Raw genomic sequence first — 16,224 nt, 5'->3', positions numbered from 1 at the left:
TCGTTTGTACGCCGTACTCATTTGGAGGGATCTCCCTGTGGGAATGCTGAATCTTTGTTCTGCTTTTGGAGCGGTGGGGGCGGTTAGGGGTGTATAGGCGTAGCTTGGATGCTATGTAGGCTGGGGTTTTTTTTGTAGAATCTCTTGTGTGTCATGACCAGGGCTTTGAAGATGCATCGCTTTATGACTGGTAACCAGTGAGCTGCATAGAGCCCTGGAGTAATGGGGTCATGGTAGCTGAGATTGTATAGGAGTCGAATTGCAGAGTTCTGGACTTTTTGGAGGAGTCTTAGATCTCGTGCAGCTATGCCATTGAATAGGGAGTTGCAGTAGTCTGGTCTAGAGAGTACGTAGGCATATAGCAGTTGGGCTAAGTCTGTTTCTGGGAGATAGGGTTTGATCTTTCGCAGTTGGCGTAGATAGTAAAAAAATGTGGAAACTACCTGTGAGACGTGGGCGGAGATGGACAGGTAGCCATCCAGTATAATTCCAAGATTTTGAACCTGGTCTTTTGCTGTTAAGGGGGTGGATTCCCAGGATAGTGTCGGACGGATGAAAGTAGTGTTCTTTTTCCTGATCCAGAGTAGTTCAGTCTTTGAGGCATTCAGCTGGAGTTTATTGGCTGTCATCCCGTTTTTCATATCAGAGAGGCAGTGTAGGAGGTTAGTGAGTTGGGTTGGCCGATCGTCACCTAGGGGGAGCAATAGTTGAAGGTCATCAGCATAGGAGTGAATCTTAATGCTTAGAATAATAAATACCAGACAAGATACGATCTTTGCTGTTATCGCGCCCAGAATAAGGAACTCTACCAGCATTTATCAAGAAAGAAAATCTCTAAGTAAATATAAGACATAATCCTCGCCGGCTTCTTTTTTGACCCCGTTCATTGCCGAAACTTTTGTTTCCTTTGCCCCAAGGCCTTGAGAAACTACAAAATTTTGGGTTTCCTTTTTCCTTTTATTGCACTTTTAAAATGTTTACCTTCCCATTGTACTTATCTTTCATGTTTACTATGCTTCTTCCCCTATGTAGAAGTCCGAAATGTCTGTGTGTTTGTGGTAGTTAATAACCGAGACCCCGTTTTTAATTGTAAATCGCTTTGAATTTATGATATTGCGATACATCAAAATTTTAATAAAACTTGAACTTTAAAACTTGATTTTTATTTATTTTAAATTCTAGCTAACAGGCAAATTGTCATTTCTCTAAGACTCATTTTAAGAAGCAGTGTGTGCGCTGTATGAATTGTATTTCTTAAAGCATTATTTTTTTTTAATTACTACAGCTAAGAACATAAGAATTGCCGCAGCAGTCCATTCCCGCGGCGGCCCCTAAGTCAAAGATCAGTGCCCCAACTGAGTCTAGCCTTACCTGCATACGTTCCAGTTCAACAGGAAGTTATCTAATTTTGTCTTGAATCCCTGGAGGGACAAAATGAAAAAAGGTGAAACATAGGATGCTATTTTTTTTGTTCTATTTATGTATCTAGTATACTTATATGCAGTGTTTTATGAAATTGCTTTTTGCTTTACACACCAAAAGCAAGTTTGAATGTTTTTAATGTTTGTATGTCTTTTACTGCCGTGGTCCGGCGCTAAAAACGCTAGCGCGGTTTTGTAAAGTAGGGGATTAATCAAAATAGGAGTTGCATATGAGGGGGTGCTGAAAAGAGAATGACGGATATTTTTCAATCAATGGATCTGAAACAATGTCAAAACATAGAATTTTGTTTCTTTAAATTGGCACTTAACGACATAAAATAACACCTTTTCAGCTACAGTGAAAAAATAACGCTCAGAATGAAAGAAGTTGGATGGTTGGGCTCAGAACTTTTCAGCACCCCCTTGTATGTAATCGAGCCCTTGTGACATCACTGATGAGGTTGGTTCTTAATGGTGGAATGAGGCAATATGACATCACAATCTCAGCTCTGGTTACCAGAAACTGGAAGTCTCCATACTACCAGGGGGTGCTGAAAAGTTCTCAGCCCAGCCAGGAAGAGAATGACGTGGATATGGTTCAATTGGTGATAGAACCAATGTCAAAACAGAGAATTTCGTTTCGGCAAGTTAGCACTTAACGAAATCAGATAAAACTCTTTTCGGCTACAGAATTTAATTAGTTGGATGGTTGGGTCAGAACTTTTCAGCATCCTCTTGTATATAGAAACAACTGCATCGTAAAGCAAAGCAAATTTTTTTTTTTTTTTTTGGGGGGGGGGGGTTAAATGCAAAAGACTTAAACATATCAGCTCAGTGTAACATACCGCAATGTTAAGGTGGTGAACAACCACAGGTATCAGTGTAGTTACAATACATGTGCTGCCTTCAAGTAACTGCAACATACCAAGGAACAAGAGGGGCTTAACAAAGAAATTATGTGCAAATAATATAACCAGTGGCGTAGTGAGGTGAGAGGTGGCACCCCTGCCCTCATCTCCACTCCCTCCCGCTCCTTCCCCCTGTGTATCTAGTTGAAGTTGTTGCTCGCGGCACTCAACAATGTGCAGGAACCGGAAGTGACATCAGCGGGAGAGCCAATGGGTGAAGAGCATGTTTGTTGACTGCCGCAAACAACAACTCTAACTTAGAGGAATGGGTGAAGGGAAGGAGGCGCGTACGAGAAGGGGAGGAATGGGAAGAGGCGGAGGGGGAGCAGAGAGGAGGAAGGGTGCTGGCACCCCCACAACACGGCACTTGGGGTGGACCGCCCCCTCGCTCCCCTCCCTTACTATGCCACTGAATATAATTAAGCTGTATCATAAGGTTAATTGGATACACAATTGGATTCTATACAATGTGCGAAAAACGGACACTGGCGTAGAAAGACCTTAATCAACAAAAATTATGCTTCGATCTATTGATAAAAATGCATTAAAGAAACATTCTGTTGTAAACTCAATTGTAGGATTTGCAAAGTTTAACCCAAAAAAGTTGAAAAAGAAAATGGAGAGCTCACCTCTGAATCAGAGCTAGCGAACGTGCTAAGAAGGTAGGAAAAACACCAACATATGTAACTTTTAAACATGGTTTCATTTGATATTTTTTCATATATTTGATATAGTTTATTTTAGTAAGTATATATTGTTTTAATGTTCCATTATATATCTTGATGACCCTTGAGGCAGGCATATTGTTGCTGAAACATGGTGCCTGCATATTTTCTATGCACTAATGTAATAAATCGGGATTTTTTTTTTACCTTGGGTGCTTCCTTGTTCTGTTGGACTTCCTTTGTTCATCCCTACTTCTTGCATTGAAAAATAAGCCAAATCATAGTTACTTGATATTAGGTTCCACTTTACGAGTCAACACCCAAGAAAAAGATGTCATCATAGATAATGTGTTGAAATCTCCTCAGTGAGCACTGGTGGCCAAAAAAAGCAAACAAAATTCTAGGAATTATTAGGGAATAGAAAATAAGACAAGGAATATTAGAATACCTCTGTATCGCTCCATGGTACGACCTAACCTTGAGTGTTGTGTGTAATTCTGGTCACTGTATCTCAAAAAAGATTTAGCAGAATTAGAAACGGTTCAAAGAAGGGTGATCAAAATGATTAAGGGACTGGAATTCCTCTCATGAGGAAAGGCTTTAAGAGGTTAGAGCTCTTCAGCTTGGAGAAGAGATGGCTTAAGGGGGATATGACAGAGGTCTACAAAATCCCAAGTGGAGTAGAATGGAAGAGCACTTTTCCAAAACTCGGTCCATTTTTTTTTTTTCAGTTTTGAGCTATTAGATTAATCTTGTTCATTAAGGCAAGATTACTTTACTGTAGCTTAGTTGTCTCAAACTCGCAGCCCGGGGGCCACATGCGGCCCACCTGGTACTATTTTGAGGCCTTTGGTATGTGTATCACAATCGCAAAAGTAAAATAAAACAGTTTCTTGATCATATGTCTCTTTAGCTATAAATTACAATATTATTAAGACGTAGCTAGAAGAAAAGATTTATAACCTATAAAGAGTTTTACCTCATGCAAAATTGTCATTTCTTTAATAAGACATTAACTATTTTTTCTGAGGCCCTCCAAGGACCTACAAATCCAAAATGTGGCCCTGCAAAGGGTTTGAGTTTGAGACCACTGCTCTAGCTTATTCCTGTTCCAAAATAGCAGATAGCCGGCCAAACGCTATTTAACCAATCAGGAGCTGTTTCTGTCTGGTTTTACAGCATTGAATATCGGGTGGACTGTGTTTTGGAGAGACTGGGGGACACTATTTCCATAAAATTTCAAATCTAGAGCCATTTACCAAGAGCACTCCCTCTGAGCATTACTTGTATTAGTTTAGGCTTTCCAGATGGCTGTAGTATTAGCTGATCAATTTAATTGGTTTTTACTTTTTGGGGACACACAATTATGGGTAAAACGAAGACTAGATCACCATGCTTTGATGATCTGCAGCTGTTTGCTAAGTACAAGAGAATGACATGATGACAAAATTCATCACCGTTCCCATCCCCGCGGATAACCGCGGGAAACCATCTTCATGTCATTCTTTAAGGAGAGAGGGAAGAATCAGAGTATGAATGGCCAAAACCACTGACCCTCAAGCTTTGCTTTGAAGAATGCTGGTGTAGAAGGACTGAGGTTGAGACAGACACTACAGAATGACAGTCTCTGGTATCCAGAGCAGATATTGTGATGTCATAATGCCTCTTTCCACCAGTGCCTAAGAGCCAATCACATCAGTGATGTCACAATGGCTTCATTATCCTTGGCTCCCATAAGAATCAGAGTATGAATAGCCACAACCACTGACCCACAAGCTTTGCTTTGAAGAATGCTGGTGTAGAAGGACCGAGGTTGAAATAGACACTAGAAAATGACATGGGATTATTTCCCGCGGTTATCCGCGGGGACGGGAACGGTGATGAATTTTGTCACCGTGTCATTCTCTACTAAGTACCATTAATGAAAATATATTAAAGAGTGGCCTAAGATCTCCTTCCCAGAAACTGTACCAGAAGAGGGTTCTGGGAAAGGTTCCTCGACCTGCCTATTTCATCTTTTGCATAGCTTTCAGTTTTGTTCTTATTTTTTCAGAACTGCCCTGCCCTGCCCTGGATCGGTAGCATGGAATGTTGCTACTCCTTGGGTTTTGACCAGGTACTAGTGGCCTGGATTGGCCACGCTGAGAACGGGCTTCTGGGCTTGATGGGCCATTGGTCTGACCCAGTAAAGCTATTCTTATGTTCCAGACATGACAAGGATCGTTGCGATCAAATACTGGCCTCAATGCACTTTATTTTTGAGGTATTTTGTGTGGGAAAAATAACTGGAATAATTCAAATATGTCTTTGAAACGCTGATTCCATAAATCTAAGTCCTGTGACTATTAAAATAGCTTCTTTGTTTATTGACTGCTGTGACGCCCACTAGGCGCAGTCCGCCCGCGCACGACTAACTTTCTGTATCATGTGATAAAAACCTGGCACGTTTGAGGGAGCTGAATGTCCTTGCGGAACAGAGAATTGCAGAAACGTCTGAAAATCCCAGCACTCGTTCGAGCTTCGCCTAAAATGGGCCTACAAGGGACCAGCCCTTTTTTTACGTTCACTAGATCTGTAACTTTTTCCCTTCTAGCAATTATTTTGTAGAACACAGCAGGCATTCATTACAGCGACGGAGTCCAGGGAAAGCTAATTTGCCCATAATATCAGTTCTCTGACCTAACACGGAGTTGTTTACATTGAGAAATGAAACACTATATCGGCCGACGTAATACAACAGCTTCTTTAGTTCTCCGACAGCCCACAGTGCTGCAACTTATGAATCTGGAGCTGGCAGGACAAGTTTAAAAGCCTCCAAGAGTGTGAAATTCGGTCCTCTCTCACGCACGAGTTTTTCCCATCCTGTGCCAGATTAATTTGCAGCAAAAGCAAACTCTTCAGCATGTTACTTGGCTTTTAACAGTGAAAGCAATCTAAACACCGAAATAGACGGTTGCTTAGAGCAGGGGTGCCCACACTTTTTTGACTCGTGAGCTACTTTTAAAATGACCAAGTCAAAATGATCTACCAACAATAAAATTTTAAAAAAACACAACGCACACTGTACGCATAGAATTATTAATTATCATTCCTATTCCGGGGTTTTTTCAAAGAGGTCAAAGCAGATGACTCTAAGCACTATCACCTCAGTAACAACCATACAAAAATAGACAAATACCCACCCCCTCCCTTTTTACTAAACCACGATAGCAGTTTTTAGCGCAGGGAGCTGCGCTGAATGCCAAGCGCTGCTCTCGACGCTCATAGGCTCCCTGCGCTAAAAACCACTATTGTGGTTTAGTAAAAGGGGACCATATTGTAAAATATAGACAGCAGATATAAATTCAGACACATTTTGATCGCTAAATTTAAAATAAAATCATTTTTCCTTCCTTGTCTGGTGATTTCATGAGTCTCTGGTTGCACTTTCTTCTTCTGACTGTGCCTCCAATCTTTCTTTCAGCCTGTATGCTTCCTCTCCTCCAACCCTCATTCCCTCCCCCAACTTTTTCTTCTTCTCTCCCTGCCCTTTCTTTCTCTCTTCATGCCCCCTTTCTTTTTTTCTGTTTCTCTTCTTTCCTTCTGTCTCCTTGCCTGCCCCCTTTCTTTCTTTCTTCCTGCCCTTCCCCAAACCACTGCCACTGCCGTTGCCATCGGGGAACAGGACCCAAACGCCACCAACGGATAACAGGCCCCAAAGCCGAAGCCGACGCTGCCCCATGCTCTCTCTGCTTCGGGCCGATCAATCTTCCTCTCCCCGACGTCAATTCTGCCATCGGAGAGGAAGTTCCGCCCAGCCAGGCACCCCTGGCTTAGAGTGTCTTTTTCAACGCTGATCTAGTTATTCCAGCAGTGAAATCACTGCGATTGTCCCGTGTCTAGAGTTAGTATGTTTTCATGTGTGGGCCTTCAGGGTACATACGACAGCAAACAAATTTGAGCAATTTAAAAAAAAAATGCTGAAAAAACATCTTTTCTGTAGGATGAAATATGGAACCTAAACTGGTATGTGTCTAGGGGAGGCACTGGTAGCCTCTTTGTGATTTTCATGGGATTTTATATTATTTATATAATAATAATAATAACTTTATTCTTATATACCGCCAGCAATCTTGCGACTTCTAGGCGGTTTACATTAAATAGAAACTGTAAATACAATAAATAATAGCTGTAGATACAATGAATAGAGCTGTACATACAACGAATTGAAGAGAATAACAGTGTGCATCTGATAATGTCATCATTAATAATAGTACCAACAGTTTGTGTGTAGGGTTAGGGTTAACATTTTACAAGTTCTGGTATATGATGATGTTACAAGGGGGGTTGATGTGTTATGATGGTTGATATTGTTGAAATGTATGTGATTTTTGATTATGTTTGTATCTTTTTGTTACCCGCCTTGGGAAATATGGGATATAAATAAACTAACCTAACCTATGAGTAATTAGGCTAATTACATAAGAACATAAGAATCGCCTTACTGGGTCAGACCAATGGTCCATCAAGCCAAGTAGTCCGTTCTCACGGTGGCCAATCCAGGTCACTAGTACACTGGCCAAAACCCAAGATGTAGCATTATTCCATGCTACCGATTTAGGGCAAGCAGTGTCTTTCGCCATGTCTGTCTCAATAACAGACTATGGACTTTTCCTCCAGGAACTTGTCCAAACCTTTCTTAAAGCCAGCTACGCTGTCCGCTCTTACCGAATCCTCTGGCAACTATTCTCTGAGTGAAAAAAAATTTCCTCCTATTGGTGTTAAGAGTATTTCCCTCTAACTTTGTCGAGTGTCTCCTAGTTTTTGTACATGAAAGAAAAAGATCAATGTCCGAGAGGGAAGTGGAAAAAACAGGAAGAAAGAAGGAAAAGGAGACTTCTTAGAAGACCAACAAGAAGAAAGTGAAATAAAGAGAACAGAACTGATGCAAATAGAAAAATAAAATGTCTAGCCACGTTTTTTTAAAACACTATTTATTAAATAACTCAAAAGCAAATTACATCACTTTTCCACATAATCACCCTGTTTTGTGATACATTTTTCCCAGCGTCCTACTGACTTCTTAATGACATCGGAAAAGAATGTTTTTGGTTGAGCGCAAAAATATGAAAGCGTTAAAAAGCTTTTCAAGAACCCTTGTATATAAACATTTTATTTTCGGTTTAGTGATTTGGAATATGGCAGCTTTGGGAATATGCATCTCTACATTTTGCATAGCTCAGGAGTTAACGATCAGTTTGCTTCTTGAATCTAGCCCCATGAGCTCCCACAAAAAACTCCATCACCCCTCACTCTTGTTTTTAGATTATAAGTTTATCTGAGTACTGTATATGGTTTCAGGATGATCTTATCTTTATTTAGGTCTTTTTCAAGACTACCTGAAATAGAGATACCACTGTTATGTCCTGTTATCAGGTATGTTATCCTTGTTTAAATATTTTTTAAGACCTCCTTTGACCATGATATATGATATTTACCACTTTTTTTTAATGTATACTAATGATTTCCTTAAGTATACTAATTATGGTTCTGTACTTTAAATGTTTTTAAAATATTTTGTTCGTGTTAATCTTTTTTATGATTTGTTTATCATATTCTGTATGTCTTACCATTTTAATATATTTTGTTTATTATATTTATTTTAGTTTGGTATGTCCCCTGAGGAAGGCAATGTTCTGCTGAAACCAGGATCCTAACTGGGACTTCCCATAGGAACTTTCAATAAAATCCCTTGCGACATCAGCTTTGCCTTTCATTTGTTTTACTTCTCACAAAGATCAATATGAATAAACAGACCATAGGAAGTAGAATGGCCACACAGGGGCTGTGGCACTATTCATATTTTGCCTAGTAGTGCATCAGGATTTAGATAGCCTAGGATCAGGGCCAGAGGCTGGTTTGCATGGAACCCTCCAACCAAAAAGGTGTCCTGCAGCCAGTGGAACAGACACATATGGTCACATCCAGTCCCTGGTCCCCTGTCATTGGAAGCACTGCACCTTGAAATAAGGGATCGGTATAAAGAACAGGATCTGGCAAATCAGGAACAATGGCTGACTGAGACAAGAACATACCCGGAGAAGCAATGCCACAGGGTGATGCAGCAGATGCAGAGTGGCATTGTGCAGGGGAGGAATGTCTGCTTTGAAAAGGTGTGTTTTTTAAAAATTACAACTGTTTCAGAAACTCAAAGTCTCCGGCTCCTGGGGCACATAGGCACCCTCCGATGACTTAACCATGTGTTTCAGAGGCTGCGGAAGGACCGCAGCTGTGCCAAGCCCCAAAAAGAAAGAAGGCTGCCCCACCGGGCTAGTTGAGCATTTTGTCACCTACTTGATCAGGGGAGAGGCTAAGCTGTGCCAGATCATTCCTGAAGCACCTAATTTGCACAATCCTAGCAAGAATTCACATTAGGAGGCCTTAAGGACAACATCCCAACATGATCTGAGGCAAAAATTGCAGTTTTGGAGAAGCAGGGAGCTTTTGGAAAAAAGATTGCTAAAAATCCAAGATGGCCGTCACTTAGCAAAGTTTTAAAAAAATGGTGATTTTAGGATTTTTCAGAACCCCACTTTTCAGACCTCCCCTGATCCATCCCACAGGCTGTAACAGCCTATATTCACTGTGACCTGTTTGTGGATCTGTGCTGCAGCCTGCCTCAGTTCTCTAACAGTAGCTGGATCAGAGAATCACTGCCTCATGCTGGGAATGGCTCTGCAAAGCTGATCTTTGGGCTGCCAGACAGACCCTGTGTCTGACTGCACCTCCACCCCTGCGAACCGACAAATGCGCAACCAGACGGGCAGAGGCAAGAAGATGCAACTGGCACCCTGCGAAACATTGTCAAGCCTCCTAAGGGCACCTAACAGCATGTGCTCGACCCCTGCTTAACAGCAGGTGAGACAACTTCAGAGATGACCCTGAATTCCAAAGAAACTAAGCAGGCTGGCTAATAGGTACCCATTGGGATTGGTCTGTCGGCTACAGACAGAAGTTTGTGTTCTCAATGCAGGCAAAGTGAACGAAACGCACTGAGTACAAGAATCACAAAGAAAAAAAGGACTAAAAACACTGGATAAAATAATTTGTGGAGAGCAGAATGAACACACTCCTGCAGGCATGTGTGCGGAAGGGATAAATTGTAGGTGGAGCTAAGGAGCTCGGTGAAGTACAGAAGAGGCAAGAGAAAAATCCGAACTGGATTCAGATGGCATGCGGCCATGGGGGACACCAGTCACCTGTCTAGAATGTTTTACCTATTGCACTGGAAATAAAAGTCCATGCCTGCAATGGAGGGCAAAGACAGAACTGGTTCTACGTTTTCTTAACACATAGAACCATTGGTTACTTTAGAACAGGGGCTCTTAACCTGGAGTCCGTGGATCCCTAGAGGTCCACGGATGGGTTTCAGGGGGTCCTTGAGGGTCAGATAAAAATGATCATTTATATTCACTCTATAGCCCGATACTGTTGATTTTTCTCGCAGATGACGAGAGAGTAGGTGAAGTTGTAATAGATCTGTTTTAATTTGCACAAGAGGATTGAATTTCATAATTAAAATGAGTGGCCATTACTTTTTGCATAAAAAGAGTGGTTTTTTTTAGATTGTTTAAAGTTTAATAATACTTTGTGTATGTCATATATCGGTGGTCTCAAACTTGCGGCCCGGGGGCCACATGCCAGGTACTATTTTGAGGCCCTCGGTATGTTTTTATCATAATCACAAAAGTAAAATAAAACAGTTTCTTATCATATGTCGCTCTAGCTATAAATGACAATATTATTATTAAGACTTAGCCAAAAGGAAAGATTTATAAACTATAAAGAGTTGTACCTCATGCTAAATTGTCATTTCTTTAATAAGACATTAACTATTTTTTTTTCTGAGGCTCTCCAAGTACCTACAAATCCAAAATGTGGCCCTGCAAAGGGTTTGAGACCAATGTCATATATGTACGAGACAACCAAATCTCAATAAATAAAGCACATTATATTCTTTGCATGCAAAGTTGTGTTAATGTGAATATTTCTGGGGAAGCGGGGCCATAGCTTACATCAGATTCTTAAAGGGGTCCGTGACTCATAAAAGGTTAAGAATCCCTGCTTTAGAAGTTCTAATGTATGTAAAGTAATGAATTGCCACATTCTCTCCTGTTCTGTATACCCTATGCAGCGATGATCTCAAGATGGTCTGTCTTTCCTCAGACCCCTTTCCATATTGACTGGTATAAGAAGATAAATTAATTTCTGCTGACTATATTAGAAACGGAAGTGTGGAACTGTCGAGTTACTCAGCTCCTGGAAGGGAGATGTGTGTAATATGTTACATCCCAAAGTAGTGTGGTAACGGCTGTCCCTAATTCTACATATTGAAATCAGTGCTGCAAGGTGCATAGTACATGAGGACCGGCTCAAAATCTTCCTTCTGGACCTGGGAATCTTGCAGCTCTGAAAAAGATATCTGACGTGGTGTTCTAGAAACAGGAGGGAAAGCAATGGATGTTTTGAGAGCCTAGCTGTGGCATTGGGAAAGTTTCCCGGATGGTTTCTCCTGAGGAAGCTGTATTGTGAGATGGAGGGCTTCGTGGAGCATTTGCCATGTCAGTTAAGTAGTCACTTTTCATTTTTGTGAATTCTCATTCATTTATGGAATTGAGGAGGTTTTTCTGACTGACGGTAGCTCTGAATCTCTATGTTTACTGATGAAATTTTAAGCCAGTTAAGTGACAGTCTGAAGTCTTTTCCTCCTACATATTTTTTTTTTAATATATAAGAAAAGAAAAAAAAGTAATGTTTAAAAAAAGTTTTGTATGGTCAATACTTATATACTTGTAATGTTTGTAAATGTTCAACCTATGTGCTATTCAGTGAGCAGACCAGGAAATCCATCTGTGGATGTGGTGTGTGTCATTTAATCTGGGCTTTGGACTTTATGAGGGCGCTCGGAGACACAGTACTGGTTACTGGCTCCGTTCACACAGTTCTGAAGCCCAAACTGAGAAGCATTTTGGGCAACACACTGCAGAGCTGACATCTCTTCAGCTTCAGTAAGGGAACTTAAAAATGATTTCCCCCCCCCCCCCACTAGATTTGAACTACATATTAATAAACTGAACTCTTCATGAAATTTTTCACTTAGCAGCCAGTCATCATCATGCTATATAATCTGTATATTTTTTCATGTCCAGTGGAAGGTCTGAATTCTTGCTTTGTCTGCTTTGGGTTAATTTTTTTTTTTTTCCCCTAGAATAAGCAGTATTCACCACATAGACTGTATTCACAGAAAGATCTCTCCCAGAACTCTTGCAGACTCAATGAAAGGTGTTTCCACTTTGGTATAAAAAAAATATATATAGTACTGAATGAATCATTTCAACTGAAGCAGATAATTGAGGTAACTGTTCTGCTGCCTGAAATTATAAACTTAAGGAGCCAGTGAACCAATAGCTGTTTGGAATTTAAGCCTCGGAGATGATCTAAACATCTTTGCATATTTTCCATATCCTGTTGGAGAGTGTGGGGCAGCTCGGCTTTGCTTTCTGTGGTACAAGTTAGGGAAAAAAAAGCTGAAAGAGGAAAGCTTGAGATTTCAGCTCGTGGTGCAAGGAGACAGTTTGCTCTTGCTGGCGGAGTTTACGAGCACGGCAGCAATTGGAGTATCCATGCTGGGGCACTCGTGATTTTCTGCCCAAAAATTTTCAGCAAAGAGGAGAGACTTTCTAAAGCTGTTGCTTCGCCATCAGCCCCATAGGGTTATGCCAATATTGGCGTGGCGTGGTGCCTGACAGAACTGGCCGGGAGGTCCCAGGAGGTTACTGCGGTGCTCAAGAATAATGAAAACTGTTGATATACTGATAATTGAAATGGTAAGTAATGTTTCTGTACTAAAGTCATGAACAGAAAACTGACTCGGATGGAGAATGATATCCAGTTTTTATGTTTGATTTGTTTTATTCTTTGTGTTTTTATGGAAACCGTTTAGTTGTAGACGGTATGTAAATTTTAAAAAATAAATAAATACATTTTAACCCCCCTCCCTCTTTTACAAAACTGCATAAAATGTTTTTATCATCGGCCGACACGCTGAACGCTCTGCGCTGCTCTGATGGTCATAGAGGTCTATAAGCGTTGGAGTAGCACAGAGCATTCTGCACACTGGCCGGTGTTAAAAACCGCTTATATTATATTATATTATAGGATTTTAATAGATCGCACAATTACAAAAATGGTCAAGGCGATCAAGCTTCTTAAAGGAGGCCATTCTACTGTATAACAGGTCAATAATATTTGCTACGTGGGATCTACTTGGTGCCTGGGTTGGCCACTGTTGGAAACAGGATACTGGGATTCATAGACCTTTTGGTCTGTCCCAGTATGGCAATTCTTATGTTCTTAAGTATAGGACAGTCAAGCCATTGTGACATCACTGATGAAGTTGGCTCTTAGCCATTGGTGGAATAGGGCATTATGACATCACAATATCAGCTCTGGAATGTTGCTGCTCTTTGAGTTTCTACCAGGTACCTGGGACCTGGCTTGGTCACTTTTGAAAACAGGATACTGGGCTTCACGGACCTTCGGTCTGTCCCAGTATTGTTCTTATGTTTAGTAAAAAGGGAGCCTTTATTAACATGAATGTGTGAAATGAAGCAAAGTTAATAAAGGGGATGGATTTTCCCATAAACTAAGGCCCAGATTCTATAAACGGTGGCTGTTGTAGGTGACCACCTTAAAAACGGCCACCGATCATCTGCCAATCGCGCGACGACACCGTTTGTAGAGTCAGGGCTTCAGAAAATGTAGGCCTTAGAAATGTAGACCAGGAATTTCAAGGCCTATGTTTTTGGCACTTAACTTTCATGCGACTCGCGCTTACGGAGGCACTTTATGACATCTAATGTCATGTCCGGTCTTAGCCACGTCTACAGTGGTGTTCGGCATCACAACGTAGGTGCGAAGCAGGTGCCATTTTGAAGGGGCAGGTAGGGGCCTACATTTTTCATTTTAAAGTGCTTTTTTTATTTTTTTTAAACAACGTTTTCAACTTAAGTTAGGCGCCGGTAGGGTGCTTACCGGCACCTCAGTTAAGGTACCATTTAGAGAATATGGGCCATTTTTTACCACAGCAGTCAAATGGATGATTGTGCAGTCATTTAAATAATAAAGAAAATTACCATGTGATCACTTACCAATACCTGTTTTATTAGGTAGTAAGGGCTAGATTCACTAAGCCCACCGATTAACTTCCGACCCCTTAGCGACTCCTTTGCGACCCGATTTCTCTCCGCCCTGATTCACTAACCTCTGTACTGATCATCCTCCGATCCGCGCATGCAAATGAGGGGGAGCGGCATGCAAATGTAGGCAGGCAACGATTCACTGAATAAAATGACAGACTTGCAAAGAAAAAACAAAGTAGTGCTCTGCCGGGCATGGAGAGTAAAAACAGCAACAAAAAAAGAGGTCGCTCTTTAAGTACGTGCAGGCCATCTACAGACGGTCAGGATCGTTATAGAGCACTAGTCTCTGGCTCTGACAGACCTCAATGACATTTTAGCGCTGACGGATCTTAATACTTTTCCCTCCCTATGCTGAGACGGATCCGTCAGCGCTAAATTGTCATCGAGGTCTGTCGGAGCCAGAAACTGACTACAAGTGGCACGGACCTCAGATTTTTAAGGACGTGCGGGTTTAGATACGTGAGGTCCGTCAGGTCAGTGAGGTTCCTGTTTTACCACTTGCCGGCTTTAGCAGCGACGGCAACAGCTCCCATGTTCATAGAATTCCTATAACGCATAGCCTGGGTTTTCGCAGCGACGCCAACAGCTCCGATGCTCATAGAATACCTATAATGCATTGCACTGGTTTTATCAGCGACACTAACAGCTCCGACGCTCCTAGAATTCCTATAACGCAGTGGTTCCCAAACCTGTCCTGGGGGACCCCCCAGCCAGTCAGGTTTTCAAGATATCCCTGTCACTTCCATAATATGCAAATCTCTCTCATGCATATTCATTAGGGATATCTTGAAAACCTGACTGGCTGGGGGTCCCCCAGGACAGGTTTGGGAACCACTTACTATAACGCATAGCGCAGCTTTCAGCAGCGATGCTAACAGCACCAACACTAAATGAATTCCTATAAAGCATAGCGCGGGTTTTAGCAGTGACGCCAACAGCTATGACACTAATAGAATTCATATAACGCATAGCGCCGGTTTTAGCAGCGACGCCAACAGCTCCAAGGCTCATAGAATTCCTATAATGCATAGCGGGGGTTTTAGCAGCGACGGCAACAGCTCCGATCCTCAAAGAATTTCATTTAACGCATAGCCCAGGTTTTAAGAGCGATGCCAACAGCTCCGAATCTCATAGAATTCCTATAAAGTGAAGCGCGGGTTTTAACAGGAACGCCAACAGCATCGACGCTGAATGAATTCCTATAACGCATAGTGCCGGTTTTAGCAGCGACGCCAACAGCTCCGAGGCTCATAGAATTCCTATAACGCATAGCGTGGGTTTTAGCAGTGACGCCAAGAGCTCCCACGTTTATAGAATTCCTATAATGCATAGCGCGGGTTTTAGTAATGACACCAACAGCTCCGATGCTCATACAATTCCTATAACGCATAGCCCGGGATTTAGCAGTGAAGCCAACTGCTCCGTTCCTCATAGAATTCCTATAACGCATAGCGTGGGTTTTAAGAGCTCCGAAGATCATAGAGTTTCTATAATGCGTTATAGGAATTCTATGAGTGTCAGAGCTGTTGTCGCCGCTGCTAAAACCCATGCTATGCGTTAGTAGAAGAGGGGGAGTCAGTGCATAAAATCCACAAGTACTTTTAACCCTCATACTTGCAGCAGATTATCAAGCACCAGATGTTAACTTTTGATGTAATTTTGTTCACTTTTCTTCTTAAATTTCTGTGAGTTTGAAAAATATTTTGTCCCTGACTTGTTGATGTAATACCTCTAAGTTCCCGATGTAGCGTGTGCTTGGAACACAAATGTTAATTGAAATTAAAATTCTTTGCTTTGAATTACATGGGATATATTATACCCTTATATTGCAAAATCCAATATATACATGTAGTTTTCTCCCTTGTTCTAGATTCCTCCAGGTATCAGGGGAAACCTCAAAGAAGCATTGGAGAGCCCCACAAGTTGCTCAAAATGCCACAGCTAGAATCATAACTAGTACTGGGAAATCTGGCCATATAACTCCATCTTT

General features: G+C 41.5%; 1 protein-coding gene across 2 annotated transcripts in view; it reads left to right on the top strand.

The window, feature by feature from the left end:
• Positions 1-1,394: 1,394 nt before the first annotated feature.
• Positions 1,395-16,224, top strand: part of IL16 (interleukin 16) — a 93,080-nt gene continuing 78,250 nt past the window's right edge. Inside the window, exons 1-2 of one of the 2 annotated variants that reach the window (XM_033920192.1) lie at positions 1,395-1,444; positions 2,908-2,991. The gene's annotated coding sequence lies outside the window, so the exon portion shown is untranslated. Of the gene's footprint in view, positions 1,445-2,907; positions 2,992-12,575; positions 12,861-16,224 lie in introns of those variants that run through there. The other variant, XM_033920193.1, reaches the window with a different exon arrangement.

Source organism: Geotrypetes seraphini, chromosome 14, assembly GCF_902459505.1.
Source record: "Geotrypetes seraphini chromosome 14, aGeoSer1.1, whole genome shotgun sequence".
Taxonomy (NCBI): domain Eukaryota; kingdom Metazoa; phylum Chordata; class Amphibia; order Gymnophiona; family Dermophiidae; genus Geotrypetes; species Geotrypetes seraphini.
This window is presented reverse-complemented; position numbering and strand designations above follow the sequence as displayed.